At 43.6% G+C, this 16,007-nt stretch overlaps 1 long non-coding RNA gene across 4 annotated transcripts in view; it reads left to right on the plus strand.

Annotated features, from left to right (window-relative positions):
• The window catches only part of LOC307181269, a 1,277,915-nt gene that overhangs the window by 193,963 nt on the left and 1,067,945 nt on the right, over nt 1–16,007 (plus strand). The window lies entirely within an intron of this gene.

A 16,007-nucleotide genomic window follows, 5' to 3' on the forward strand; every position in this document is an offset into this window, starting at 1 on the left:
CGTTGAGCAAGGAGTAGCTCTTTTCTATTCCATATTTGGCTTAAGGAACTTTATCTGTGCTCATTTCAATCTCTGGTTTTATGCAGTACCCCAACTCACCTTTACCTTTAAGCAAGCATAAGTTGGTTTTCTAAATTTGAGACCCTGTTCTGTTCTGTAATTCAGTTCCTGTGTAGCCAAGTTTACATTCCGTGTATTACTGATATCTTATGATGTTTCTTTTTCTGTGTGACTTACTTCAGTTAGAATCATCATACCTGAATCCACTCATTGTGCTGCTAAGGGCCTGATGACACAGATTTCATTGCTGAGTGATATTGCTTTGTAAGTAAATACCACAACTTCTTTATCCATTTTTCACTTTCTGCGATGTTGAACTTGTACTGTAAACGAGGTTCTTGTAAACAGAGCCGTTCCAAACTTTGGGGTGGCTGTGTCTTTTTGATTTTAATTTCCCTAAGCTATAGGACCATAAGTGGCAGTGCCCTAGGTTCTGTTGCTTTGTTTTTTAGATGTTTCAGGAAACACCATACACTTCTCCCGAGTGGTTGTTGGCAATTTACATCCCGCCCATCAGCATAACAAGGCTCCCAGTTCTCCATGGCCTGTCCTGCCTTTCTGGATTTTACACTTTTTTCAGATGGCCCTTTTGACCGGGGGGAAGTGAGACTTCATTGTAGTGCAGATTTCCTTTGCAAGCTTGCTTGGTTGGCCAAAATGGGCGTATGCGTTTTTTTCTGAATATATTCAGGAAAAAACGCATACGCACTTTTCGGCCAAGTGCATCATTGTGGACGTTCTGCCTCTTTTCCTATGCTTTCAATGCAATTCCAGTCTACCTCCTGAAATCGGTTTCCTGCAATTCTGCCCCGCTTTCAAGTCCTCTTGGCAGCCTTACTTCAGTCTATTTTTGGACGATAGCTGTCATTTATAACTCTGCAGGTTTGTGAATTACAGTGCCCCTGAGCTCTTTTCTTCAACTCGGTTTCTTTTGAGCTGGCCTCAACACCGCAGAATGGCTTCAGGCCCTAATCTGGTTCCGGTACGGCACGCTGAGCCTTTGGTTATTTCCTCTTCCTGGTGGGAAATGAGAGTTAAATTTGCCCGTCCAGACACCTCCAGCTAGCCTCTCATTGGTTCTCGCTATTCCTATTCATCTTCCGCAGAAATTGCAAACTGGGCCAAACAGGAGGTTAAAGGCGCTGACTCTCCAAGTGGGGAGAGTGTTAGTAAAGCGTCTGGAATGTTGCACCCGAGTACCAGGGGAGGAAAACTGAGACATATTTGAACACGTCTCCCGTTCACATGGTTGATCATACTTGGGTTCCACATGCATGTTTTAGCTGAAGGAAGAATACCTTAAACCTGGAGAGTTGAGACCCGTGTAATGGGTACCATGCAATATGACTTCAAAGGGTCTTCATTTGCTCACCGAACCTCTCCAATCCTATCACTGCTGCGTTTATGCCCCTGTACACATGCTTGATTCTCTTTTGGAGACATAGCAATCCATAGGTTTTACGATACTTACTAGTCAGGTACATTCTTAGGCGTTTAATATGGGGTGTTGAGACCAATTTGTTGAGCAAGGAGTAGCTCTGGTCTATTCCATATTTGACTTAAGGAACTTTATCTGTGCTCATTTCAATCTCTGGTTTTATGCAGCACCCCAACTCACCTTTACCCTTAAGCAAGCATGAGTTGGTTTTCTAAATTTGAGACCCTGTTCTGTTCTGTAATTCAGTTCCTGTGTAGCCAAGTTTACATTCCGTGTATTACTGATATCTTATGATGTTTCTTTTTCTGTGTGACTTACTTCAGTTAGAATCATCATACCTGAATCCACTAATTGTGCTGCTAAGGGCCTGATGACACAGATTTCATTGCTGAGTGATATTGCTTTGTAAGTAAATACCACAACTTCTTTATCCATTTTTCACTTTCTGCGATGTTGAACTTGTACTGTAAACGAGGTTCTTGTAAACAGAGGCGTCCCAAACTTTGGGGTGGCTGTGTCTTTTTGATTTTAATTTCCCTAAGCTATAGGACCATAAGTGGCAGTGCTCTAGGCTCTGTTGCTTTGTTTTTTAGATGTTTCAGGAAACACCATACACTTCTCCCGAGTGTCTGTTGGCAATTTACATCCCGTCCATCAGCATAACAAGGCTCCCAGTTCTCCATGGCCTGTCCTGCCTTTCTGGATTTTACACTTTTTTCAGATGGCCCTTTTGACCGGGGAAAAGTGAGACTTCATTGTAGTGCAGATTTCCTTTGCAAGCTTGCTTGGTTGGCCAAAAAGGGCGTATGCGTTTTTTTCTGAATATATTCAGGAAAAAACGCATACGCCCTTTTTGGCCAAGTGCATCATTGTGGACGTTCTGCCTCTTTTCCTATGCTTTCAATGCAATTCCAGTCTACCTCCTGAAATCGGTTTCCTGCAATTCTGCCCCGCTTTCAAGTCCTCTTGGCAGCCTTACTTCAGTCTATTTTTGGACGATAGCTGTCATTTATAACTCTGCAGGTTTGTGAATTACAGTGCCCCTGAGCTCCTTTCTTCAACTCGCTTTCTTGTGACCTGGCCGCAACACCGCAGGATGGCTTCAGGCCCTAATCTGGTTCCGGCACGGCACGCTGAGCCTTTGGTTATTTCCTCTTCCTGGTGGGAAATGAGAGTTAAATTTGCCCGTCCAGACACCTCCAGCTAGTCTCTCATTGGTTCTCGCTATTCCTGTTCATCTTCCGCAGAAATTGCAAACTGGGCCAAACAGGAGGTTAAAGGGACTGACTCTCCAAGTGGGGAGAGTGTTAGTAAAGCGTCTGGAATGTTGCACCCGAGTACCAGGGGAGGAAAACTGAGACATATTTGAACACGTCTCCCGATCATATGGTTGATCATACTCTGGGTTCCACATGCATGTTTTAGCTGAAGGAAGAATACCTTAAACTTGGGTAGTTGAAACCCGTGGAATGGGTACCATGCAATATGACTTCAAAGGGTCTTCATTTGCTCACCGAACCTCTCCAATCCTATCACTGCTGCGTTTATGCCCCTGTACACATGCTTGATTCTCTTTTGGAGACATAGCAATCCATAGGTTTTAAGATACTTACTAGTCAGGTACATTCTTAGGCGTTTAATATGCGGTGTTGAGTCCATTTCGTTGAGCAAGGAGTAGCTCTTGTCTATTCCATATTTGACTTAAGGAACTTTATCTGTGCTCATTTCAATCTCTGGTTTTATGCAGCACCCCAACTCACCTTTACCCTTAAGCAAGCATAAGTTGGTTTTCTAAATTTGAGAACCTGTTCTGATTTGGAATTCAGTTCCTGTGTAGCCAAGTTTACATTCCGTGTATTAGTGATATCTTATGATGTTTCTTTTTCTGTGTGACTTATTTCAGTTAGAATCATCATACCTGAATCCACTCATTGTGCTGCTAAGGGCCTGATGACACAGATTTCATTGCTGAGTGATATTGCTTTGTAAGTAAATACCACAACTTCTTTATCCATTTTTCACTTTCTGCGATGTTGAACTTGTACTGTAAACGAGGTTCTTGTAAACAGAGCCGTTCCAAACTTTGGGGTGGCTGTGTCTTTTTGATTTTAATTTCCCTAAGCTATAGGACCATAAGTGGAAGTGCCCTAGGTTCTGTTGCTTTGTTTTTTAGATGTTTCAGGAAACACCATACACTTCTCCCGAGTGGTTGTTGGCAATTTACATCCCGCCCATCAGCATAACAAGGCTCCCAGTTCTCCATGGCCTGTCCTGCCTTTCTGGATTTTACACTTTTTTCAGATGGCCCTTTTGACCGGGGGGAAGTGAGACTTCATTGTAGTGCAGATTTCCTTTGCAAGCTTTCTTGGTTGGCCAAAAAGAGCGTATGCGTTTTTTCCTGAATATATTCAGGAAAAAACGCATATGCCCTTTTTGGCCAAGTGCATCATTGTGGACGTTCTGCCTCTTTTCCTATGCTTTCAATGCAATTCCAGTCTACCTCCTGAAATCGGTTTCCTGCAATTCTGCCCCGCTTTCAAGTCCTCTTGGCAGCCTTACTTCAGTCTATTTTTGGACGATAGCTGTCATTTATAACTCTGCAGGTTTGTGAATTACAGTGCCCCTGAGCTCCTTTCTTCAACTCTCTTTCTTGTGACCTGGCCGCAACACCGCAGGATGGCTTCAGGCCCTAATCTGGTTCCGGTACGGCACGCTGAGCCTTTGGTTATTTCCTCTTCCTGGTGGGAAATGAGAGTTAAATTTGCCCGTCCAGACACCTCCAGCTAGCCTCTCATTGGTTCTCGCTATTCCTGTTCATCTTCCGCAGAAATTGCAAACTGGGCCAAACAGGAGATTAAAGGCGCTGACTCTCCAAGTGGGGAGAGTGTTAGTAAAGCGTCTGGAATGTTGCACCCGAGTACCAGGGGAGGAAAACTGAGACATATTTGAACACGTCTCCCGTTCACATGGTTGATCATACTTAGGTTCCACATGCATGTTTTAGCTGAAGGAAGAATACCTTAAACCTGGAGAGTTGAGACTCGTGTAATGGGTACCATGCAATATGACTTCAAAGGGTCTTCATTTGCTCACCGAACCTCTCCAATCCTATCACTGCTGCGTTTATGCCCCTGTACACATGCTTGATTCTCTTTTGGAGACATAGCAATCCATAGGTTTTACGATACTTACTAGTCAGGTACATTCTTAGGCGTTTAATATGCGGTGTTGAGTCCATTTCGTTGAGCAAGGAGTAGCTCTTGTCTATTCCATATTTGACTTAAGGAACTTTATCTGTGCTCATTTCAATCTCTGGTTTTATGCAGCACCCCAACTCACCTTTACCCTTAAGCAAGCATAAGTTGGTTTTCTAAATTTGAGACCCTGTTCTGTTCTGTAATTCAGTTCCTGTGTAGCCAAGTTTACATTCCATGTATTACTGATATCTTATGATGTTTCTTTTTCTGTGTGACTTATTTCAGTTAGAATCATCATACCTGAATCCACTCATTATGATGCTAAGGGCCTGATGACATAGATTTCATTGCTGAGTGATATTGCTTTGTAAGTAAATACCACAACTTCTTTATCCATTTTTCACTTTCTGCGATGTTGAACTTGTACTGTAAACGAGGTTCTTGTAAACAGAGGCGTCCCAAACTTTGGGGTGGCTGTGTCTTTTTGATTTTAATTTCCCTAAGCTATAGGACCATAAGTGGCAGTGCCCTAGGCTCTGTTGCTTTGTTTTTTAGATGTTTCAGGAAACACCATACACTTCTCCCGAGTGTCTGTTGGCAATTTACATCCCGCCCATCAGCATAACAAGGCTCCCAGTTCTCCATGGCCTGTCCTGCCTTTCTGGATTTTACACTTTTTTCAGATGGCCCTTTTGACCGGGGGGAAGTGAGACTTCATTGTAGTGCAGATTTCCTTTGCAAGCTTGCTTGATTGGCCAAAAAGTGCGTATGCGTTTTTTCCTGAATATATTCAGGAAAAAACGCATACGCCCTTTTTGGCCAAGTGCATCATTGTGGACGTTCTGCCTCTTTTCCTATGCTTTCAATGAAATTCCAGTCTACCTCCTGAAATCGGTTTCCTGCAATTCTGCCCCGCTTTCAAGTCCTCTTGGCAGCCTTACTTCAGTCTATTTTTGGACGATAGCTGTCATTTATAACTCTGCAGGTTTGTGAATTACAGTGCCCCTGAGCTCCTTTCTTCAACTCGCTTTCTTGTGACCTGGCCGCAACACCGCAGGATGGCTTCAGGCCCTAATCAGGTTCCGGCCCGGAATGCTGAGCCTTTGGTTAATTCCTCTTCCTGGTGGGAAATGAGAGTTAAATTTGCCTGTCCAGACACCTCCAGCTAGCCTCTCATTGGTTCTCGCTATTCCTGTTCATCTTCCGCAGAAATTGCAAACTGGGCCAAACAGGAGGTTAAAGGGACTGACTCTCCAAGTGGGGAGAGTGTTAGTAAAGCATCTGGAATGTTGCACCCGAGTACCAGGGGAGGAAAACTGAGACATATTTGAACACGTCTCCCGATCACATGGTTGATCATACTCTAGGTTCCACATGCATGTTTTAGCTGAAGGAAGAATACCTTAAACCTGGGTAGTTGAAACCCGTGGAATGGGTACCATGCAATATGACTTCAAAGGGTCTTCATTTGCTCACCGCACCTCTCCAATCCTATCACTGCTGCGTTTATGCCCCTGTACACATGCTTGATTCTCTTTCGGAGACATAGCAATCCATAGGTTTTAAGATACTTACTAGTCAGGTACATTCTTAGGCGTTTAATATGCGGTGTTGAGTCCATTTCATTGAGCAAGGAGTAGCTCTTGTCTATTCCATATTTGACTTAAGGAACTTTATCTGTGCTCATTTCAATCTCTGGTTTTATGCAGCACCCCAACTCACCTTTACCCTTAAGCAAGCATAAGTTGGTTTTCTAAATTTGAGACCCTGTTCTGTTCTGTAATTCAGTTCCTGTGTAGCCAAGTTTACATTCCGTGTATTACTGATATCTTATGATGTTTCTTTTTCTGTGTGACTTATTTCAGTTAGAATCATCATACCTGAATCCACTCATCGTGATGCTAAGGGCCTGATGACATAGATTTCATTGCTGAGTGATATTGCTTTGTAAGTAAATACCACAACTTCTTTATCCATTTTTCACTTTCTGCGATGTTGAACTTGTACTGTAAACGAGGTTCTTGTAAACAGAGGCGTCCCAAACTTTGGGGTGGCTGTGTCTTTTTGATTTTAATTTCCCTAAGCTATAGGACCATAAGTGGCAGTGCCCTAGGCTCTGTTGCTTTGTTTTTTAGATGTTTCAGGAAACACCATACACTTCTCCCGAGTGTCTGTTGGCAATTTACATCCCGCCCATCAGCATAACAAGGCTCCCAGTTCTCCATGGCCTGTCCTGCCTTTCTGGATTTTACACTTTTTTCAGATGGCCCTTTTGACCGGGGGGAAGTGAGACTTCATTGTAGTGCAGATTTCCTTTGCAAGCTTGCTTGGTTGGCCAAAAAGGGCGTATGCGTTTTTTCCTGAATATATTCAGGAAAAAACGCATACGCCCTTTTTGGCCAAGTGCATCATTGTGGACGTTCTGCCTCTTTTCCTATGCTTTCAATGCAATTCCAGTCTACCTCCTGAAATCGGTTTCCTGCAATTCTGCCCCGCTTTCAAGTCCTCTTGGCAGCCTTACTTCAGTATATTTTTGGACGATAGCTGTCATTTATAACTCTGCAGGTTTGTGAATTACAGTGCCCCTGAGCTCCTTTCTTCAACTCGCTTTCTTGTGACCTGGCCGCAACACCGCAGGATGGCTTCAGGCCCTAATCTGGTTCCGGCCCGGCATGCTGAGCCTTTGGTTAATTCCTCTTCCTGGTGGGAAATGAGAGTTAAATTTGCCCGTCAAGACACCTCCAGCTAGCCTCTCATTGGTTCTCGCTATTCCTGTTCATCTTCCGCAGAAATTGCAAACTGGGCCAAACAGGAGGTTAAAGGCGCTGACTCTCCAAGTGGGGAGAGTGTTAGTAAAGCGTCTGGAATGTTGCACCCGAGTACCAGGGGAGGAAAACTGAGACATATTTGAACACGTCTCCCGTTCACATGGTTGATCATACTTGGGTTCCACATGCATGTTTTAGCTGAAGGAAGAATACCTTAAACCTGGAGAGTTGAGACCCGTGTAATGGGTACCATGCAATATGACTTCAAAGGGTCTTCATTTGCTCACCGAACCTCTCCAATCCTATCACTGCTGCGTTTACGCCCCTGTACACATGCTTGATTCTCTTTCGGAGACATAGCAATCCATAGGTTTTAAGATACTTACTAGTCAGGTACATTCTTAGGCGTTTAATATGGGGTGTTGAGTCCATTTCGTTGAGCAAGGAGTAGCTCTTGTCTATTCCATATTTGACTTAAGGAACTTTATCTGTGCTCATTTCAATCTCTGGTTTTATGCAGCACCCCAACTCACCTTTACCTTTAAGCAAGAATAAGTTGTTTTTCTAAATTTGAGACCCTGTTCTGTTCTGTAATTCAGTTCCTGTGTAGCCAAGTTTACATGCCGTGTATTACTGATATCTTATGATGTTTCTTTTCCTGTGTGACTTATTTCAGTTAGAATCATCACACCTGAATCCACTCATTGTGCTGCTAAGGGCCTGATGACACAAATTTCATTGCTGAGTGATATTGCTTTGTAAGTAAATACCACAACTTCTTTATCCATTTTTCACTTTCTGCGATGTTGAACTTGTACTGTAAACGAGGTTCTTGTAAACAGAGCCGTTCCAAACTTTGAGGTGGCTGTGTCTTTTTGATTTTAATTTCCCTAAGCTATACGACCATAAGTGGAAGTGCCCTAGGCTCTGTTGCTTTGTTTATTAGATGTTTCAGGAAACACCATACACTTCTCCCGAGTGTCTGTTGGCAATTTACATCCCGCCCATCAGCATAACAAGGCTCCCAGTTCTCCATGGCCTGTCCTGCCTTTCTGGATTTTACACTTTTTTCAGATGGCCCTTTTGACCGGGGGGAAGTGAGACTTCATTGTAGTGCAGATTTCCTTTGCAAGCTTGCTTGGTTGGCCAAAAAGTGCGTATGCGTTTTTTCCTGAATATATTCAGGAAAAAACGCATACGCCCTTTTTGGCCAAGTGCATCATTGTGGACGTTCTGCCTCTTTTCCTATGCTTTCAATGCAATTCCAGTCTACCTCCTGAAATCGGTTTCCTGCAATTCTGCCCCGCTTTCAAGTCCTCTTGGCAGCCTTACTTCAGTCTATTTTTGGACGATAGCTGTCATTTATAACTCTGCAGGTTTGTGAATTACAGTGCCCCTGAGCTCCTTTCTTCAACTCGCTTTCTTGTGACCTGGCCGCAACACCGCAGGATGGCTTCAGGCCCTAATCTGGTTCCGGCCCGGCATGCTGAGCCTTTGGTTAATTCCTCTTCCTGGTGGGAAATGAGAGTTAAATTTGCCCGTCCAGACACCTCCAGCTAGCCTCTCATTGGTTCTCGCTATTCCTGTTCATCTTCCGCAGAAATTGCAAACTGGGCCAAACAGGAGGTTAAAGGGACTGACTCTCCAAGTGGGGAGAGTGTTAGTAAAGCGTCTGGAATGTTGCACCCGAGTACCAGGGGAGGAAAACTGAGACATATTTGAACACGTCTCCCGATCACATGGTTGATCATACTCTAGGTTCCACATGCATGTTTTAGCTGAAGGAAGAATACCTTAAACCTGGGTAGTTGAAACCCGTGGAATGGGTACCATGCAATATGACTTCAAAGGGTCTACATTTGCTCACCGAACCTCTCCAATCCTATCACTGCTGCGTTTACGCCCCTGTACACATGCTTGATTCTCTTTCAGAGACATAGCAATCCATAGGTTTTAAGATACTTACTAGTCAGGTACATTCTTAGGCGTTTAATATGGGGTGTTTAGTCCATTTCGTTGAGCAAGGAGTAGCTCTTTTCTATTCCATATTTGGCTTAAGGAACTTTATCTGTGCTCATTTCAATCTCTGGTTTTATGCAGTACCCCAACTCACCTTTACCTTTAAGCAAGCATAAGTTGGTTTTCTAAATTTGAGACCCTGTTCTGTTCTGTAATTCAGTTCCTGTGTAGCCAAGTTTACATTCCGTGTATTACTGATATCTTATGATGTTTCTTTTTCTGTGTGACTTACTTCAGTTAGAATCATCATACCTGAATCCACTCATTGTGCTGCTAAGGGCCTGATGACACAGATTTCATTGCTGAGTGATATTGCTTTGTAAGTAAATACCACAACTTCTTTATCCATTTTTCACTTTCTGCGATGTTGAACTTGTACTGTAAACGAGGTTCTTGTAAACAGAGCCGTTCCAAACTTTGGGGTGGCTGTGTCTTTTTGATTTTAATTTCCCTAAGCTATAGGACCATAAGTGGCAGTGCCCTAGGTTCTGTTGCTTTGTTTTTTAGATGTTTCAGGAAACACCATACACTTCTCCCGAGTGGTTGTTGGCAATTTACATCCCGCCCATCAGCATAACAAGGCTCCCAGTTCTCCATGGCCTGTCCTGCCTTTCTGGATTTTACACTTTTTTCAGATGGCCCTTTTGACCGGGGGGAAGTGAGACTTCATTGTAGTGCAGATTTCCTTTGCAAGCTTGCTTGGTTGGCCAAAATGGGCGTATGCGTTTTTTCCTGAATATATTCAGGAAAAAACGCATACGCACTTTTCGGCCAAGTGCATCATTGTGGACGTTCTGCCTCTTTTCCTATGCTTTCACTGCAATTCCAGTCTACCTCCTGAAATCGGTTTCCTGCAATTCTGCCCCGCTTTCAAGTCCTCTTGGCAGCCTTACTTCAGTCTATTTTTGGACGATAGCTGTCATTTATAACTCTGCAGGTTTGTGAATTACAGTGCCCCTGAGCTCTTTTCTTCAACTCGGTTTCTTTTGAGCTGGCCTCAACACCGCAGAATGGCTTCAGGCCCTAATCTGGTTCCGGTACGGCACGCTGAGCCTTTGGTTATTTCCTCTTCCTGGTGGGAAATGAGAGTTAAATTTGCCCGTCCAGACACCTCCAGCTAGCCTCTCATTGGTTCTCGCTATTCCTATTCATCTTCCGCAGAAATTGCAAACTGGGCCAAACAGGAGGTTAAAGGCGCTGACTCTCCAAGTGGGGAGAGTGTTAGTAAAGCGTCTGGAATGTTGCACCCGAGTACCAGGGGAGGAAAACTGAGACATATTTGAACACGTCTCCCGTTCACATGGTTGATCATACTTGGGTTCCACATGCATGTTTTAGCTGAAGGAAGAATACCTTAAACCTGGAGAGTTGAGACCCGTGTAATGGGTACCATGCAATATGACTTCAAAGGGTCTTCATTTGCTCACCGAACCTCTCCAATCCTATCACTGCTGCGTTTATGCCCCTGTACACATGCTTGATTCTCTTTTGGAGACATAGCAATCCATAGGTTTTACGATACTTACTAGTCAGGTACATTCTTAGGCGTTTAATATGCGGTGTTGAGTCCATTTCGTTGAGCAAGGAGTAGCTCTTGTCTATTCCATATTTGACTTAAGGAACTTTATCTGTGCTCATTTCAATCTCTGGTTTTATGCAGCACCCCAACTCACCTTTACCCTTAAGCAAGCATAAGTTGGTTTTGTAAATTTGAGACCCTGTTCTGTTCTGTAATTCAGTTCCTGTGTAGCCAAGTTTACATTCCGTGTATTACTGATATCTTATGATGTTTCTTTTTCTGTGTGACTTATTTCAGTTAGAATCATCATACCTGAATCCACTCATTGTGCTGCTAAGGGCCTGATGACACAGATTTCATTGCTGAGTGATATTGCTTTGTAAGTAAATACCACAACTTCTTTATCCATTTTTCACTTTCTGCGATGTTGAACTTGTACTGTAAACGAGGTTCTTGTAAACAGAGCCGTTCCAAACTTTGGGGTGGCTGTGTCTTTTTGATTTTAATTTCCCTAAGCTATAGGACCATAAGTGGCAGTGCTCTAGGCTCTGTTGCTTTGTTTTTTAGATGTTTCAGGAAACACCATACACTTCTCCCAAGTGTCTGTTGGCAATTTACATCCCGCCCATCAGCATAACAAGGCTCCCAGTTCTCAATTGCCTGTTGCCTTTCTGGATTTTACACTTTTTTTAGATGGCCCTTTTGACCGGGGGGAAGTGAGACTTCATTGTAGTGCAGATTTCCTTTGCAAGCTTGCTTGGTTGGCCAAAAAGGGCGTATGCGTTTTTTCCTGAATATATTCAGGAAAAAACGCATACGCCCTTTTTGGCCAAGTGCATCATTGTGGACGTTCTGCCTCTTTTCCTATGCTTTCAATGCAATTCCAGTCTACCTCCTGAAATCGGTTTCCTGCAATTCTGCCCCGCTTTCAAGTCCTCTTGGCAGCCTTACTATAGTCTATTTTTGGACGATAGCTGTCATTTATAACTCTGCAGGTTTGTGAATTACAGTGCCCCTGAGCTCCTTTCTTCAACTCGCTTTCTTTTGAGCTGGCCGCAACACCGCAGGATGGCTTCAGGCCCTAATATGGTTCCGGTACGGCACGCTGAGCCTTTGGTTGTTTCCTCTTCCTGGTGGGAAATGAGAGTTAAATTTGCCCGTCCAGACACCTCCAGCTAGCCTCTCATTGGTTCTCGCTATTCCTGTTCATCTTCCGCAGAAATTGCAAACTGGGCCAAACAGGAGGTTAAAGGCGCTGACTCTCCAAGTGGGGAGAGTGTTAGTAAAGCGTCTGGAATGTTGCACCCGAGTACCAGGGGAGGAAAACTGAGACATATTTGAACACGTCTCCCGTTCACATGGTTGATCATACTTGGGTTCCACATGCATGTTTTAGCTGAAGGAAGAATATCTTAAACCTGGAAAGTTAAGACCCGTGTAATGGGTACCATGCAATATGACTTCAAAGGGTCTTCATTTGCTCACCGAACCTCTCCAATCCTATCACTGCTGTGTTTATGCCCCTGTACACATGCTTGATTCTCTTTTGGAGACATAGCAATCCATAGGTTTTAAGATACTTACTAGTCAGGTGCATTCTTAGGCGTTTAATATGGGGTGTTGAGTCCATATCGTTGAGCAAGGAGTAGCTCTTGTCTATTCCATATTTGGCTTAAGGAACTTTATCTGTGCTCATTTCAATCTCTGGTTTTATGCAGCACCCCAACTCACCTTTACCTTTAAGCAAGAATAAGTTGGTTTTCTAAATTTGAGACCCTGTTCTGTTCTGTAATTCAGTTCCTGTGTAGCCAAGTTTACATTCCGTGTATTACTGATATCTTATGATGTTTCTTTTTCTGTGTGACTTACTTCAGTTAGAATCATCATACCTGAATCCACTCATTGTGCTGCTAAGGGCCTGATGACACAGATTTCATTGCTGAGTGATATTGCTTTGTAAGTAAATACCACAACTTCTTTATCCATTTTTCACTTTCTGCGATGTTGAACTTGTACTGTAAACGAGGTTCTTGTAAACAGAGCCGTTCCAAACTTTGGGGTGGCTGTGTCTTTTTTATTTTAATTTCCCTAAGCTATAGGACCATAAGTGGCAGTGCCCTAGGCTCTGTTGCTTTGTTTTTTAGATGTTTCAGGAAACACCATACACTTCTCCCGAGTGTCTGTTGGCAATTTACATCCCGCCCATCAGCATAACAAGGCTCCCAGTTCTCAATGGCCTGTTGCCTTTCTGGATTTTACACTTTTTTCAGATGGCCCTTTTGACCAGGGGGAAGTGAGACTTCATTGTAGTGCAGATTTCCTTTGCAAGCTTGCTTGGTTGGCCAAAAAGGGCGTATGCGTTTTTTCCTGAATATATTCAGGAAAAAACGCATACGCCCTTTTTGGCCAAGTGCATCATTGTGGACGTTCTGCCTCTTTTCCTATGCTTTCAATGCAATTCCAGTCTACCTCCTGAAATCGGTTTCCTGCAATTCTGCCCCGCTTTCAAGTGCTCTTGGCAGCCTTACTTCAGTCTATTTTTGGACGATAGCTGTCATTTATAACTCTGCAGGTTTGTGAATTACAGTGCCCCTGAGCTCCTTTCTTCAACTCGCTTTCTTGTGACCTGGCCGCAACACCGCAGGATGGCTTCAGGCCCTAATCTGGTTCCGGCCCGGCATGCTGAGCCTTTGGTTAATTCCTCTTCCTGGTGGGAAATGAGAGTTAAATTTGCCCGTCCAGACACCTCCAGCTAGCCTCTCATTGGTTCTCGCTATTCCTGTTCATCTTCCGTAGAAATTGCAAACTGGGCCAAACAGGAGGTTAAAGGGACTGACTCTCCAAGTGGGGAGAGTGTTAGTAAAGCGTCTGGAATGTTGCACCCGAGTACCAGGGGAGGAAAACTGAGACATATTTGAACACGTCTCCCGTTCACATGGTTGATCATACTTGGGTTCCACATGCATGTTTTAGCTGAAGGAAGAATACCTTAAACCTGGAGAGTTAAGACCCGTGTAAAGGGTACCATGCAATATGACATCAAAGGGTCTTCATTTGCTCACCGAACCTCTCCAATCCTATCACTGCTGCGTTTATTCCCCTGTACACATGCTTGATTCTCTTTCGGTGACATAGCAATCCATAGGTTTTAAGATACTTACTAGTCAGGTACATTCTTAGGCGTTTAATATGGGGTGTTGAGACCAATTTGTTGAGCAAGGAGTAGCTCTGGTCTATTCCATATTTGACTTAAGGAACTTTATCTGTGCTCATTTCAATCTCTGGTTTTATGCAGCACCCCAACTCACCTTTACCCTTAAGCAAGCATGAGTTGGTTTTCTAAATTTGAGACCCTGTTCTGTTCTGTAATTCAGTTCCTGTGTAGCCAAGTTTACATTCCGTGTATTACTGATATCTTATGATGTTTCTTTTTCTGTGTGACTTACTTCAGTTAGAATCATCATACCTGAATCCACTAATTGTGCTGCTAAGGGCCTGATGACACAGATTTCATTGCTGAGTGATATTGCTTTGTAAGTAAATACCACAACTTCTTTATCCATTTTTCACTTTCTGCGATGTTGAACTTGTACTGTAAACGAGGTTCTTGTAAACAGAGGCGTCCCAAACTTTGGGGTGGCTGTGTCTTTTTGATTTTAATTTCCCTAAGCTATAGGACCATAAGTGGCAGTGCTCTAGGCTCTGTTGCTTTGTTTTTTAGATGTTTCAGGAAACACCATACACTTCTCCCGAGTGTCTGTTGGCAATTTACATCCCGTCCATCAGCATAACAAGGCTCCCAGTTCTCCATGGCCTGTCCTGCCTTTCTGGATTTTACACTTTTTTCAGATGGCCCTTTTGACCGGGGAAAAGTGAGACTTCATTGTAGTGCAGATTTCCTTTGCAAGCTTGCTTGGTTGGCCAAAAAGGGCGTATGCGTTTTTTTCTGAATATTTTCAGGAAAAAACGCATACGCCCTTTTTGGCCAAGTGCATCATTGTGGACGTTCTGCCTCTTTTCCTATGCTTTCAATGCAATTCCAGTCTACCTCCTGAAATCGGTTTCCTGCAATTCTGCCCCGCTTTCAAGTCCTCTTGGCAGCCTTACTTCAGTCTATTTTTGGACGATAGCTGTCATTTATAACTCTGCAGGTTTGTGAATTACAGTGCCCCTGAGCTCCTTTCTTCAACTCGCTTTCTTGTGACCTGGCCGCAACACCGCAGGATGGCTTCAGGCCCTAATCTGGTTCCGGCACGGCACGCTGAGCCTTTGGTTATTTCCTCTTCCTGGTGGGAAATGAGAGTTAAATTTGCCCGTCCAGACACCTCCAGCTGGTCTCTCATTGGTTCTCGCTATTCCTGTTCATCTTCCGCAGAAATTGCAAACTGGGCCAAACAGGAGGTTAAAGGGACTGACTCTCCAAGTGGGGAGAGTGTTAGTAAAGCGTCTGGAATGTTGCACCCGAGTACCAGGGGAGGAAAAGTGAGACATATTTGAACACGTCTCCCGATCATATGGTTGATCATACTCTGGGTTCCACATGCATGTTTTAGCTGAAGGAAGAATACCTTAAACCTGGAGAGTTGAGACCCGTGTAATGGGTACCATGCAATATGACTTCAAAGGGTCTTCATTTGCTCACCGAACCTCTCCAATCCTATCACTGCTGCGTTTATGCCCCTGTACACATGCTTGATTCTCTTTTGGAGACATAGCAATCCATAGGTTTTAAGATACTTACTAGTCAGGTACATTCTTAGGCGTTTAATATGCGGTGTTGAGTCCATTTCGTTGAGCAAGGAGTAGCTCTTGTCTATTCCATATTTGACTTAAGGAACTTTATCTGTGCTCATTTCAATCTCTGGTTTTATGCAGCACCCCAACTCACCTTTCCCCTTAAGCAAGCATAAGTTGGTTTTCTAAATTTGAGACCCTGTTCTGTTTTGGAATGCAGTTCCTGTGTAGCCAAGTTTACATTCCGTGTATTACTGATATCTTATGATGTT

The sequence above is a fragment of the Stenella coeruleoalba genome (genome assembly GCF_951394435.1).
Source record: "Stenella coeruleoalba genome assembly, contig: scaffold_62, whole genome shotgun sequence".
In the NCBI taxonomy this organism is placed as follows: Eukaryota; Metazoa; Chordata; class Mammalia; order Artiodactyla; family Delphinidae; genus Stenella; species Stenella coeruleoalba.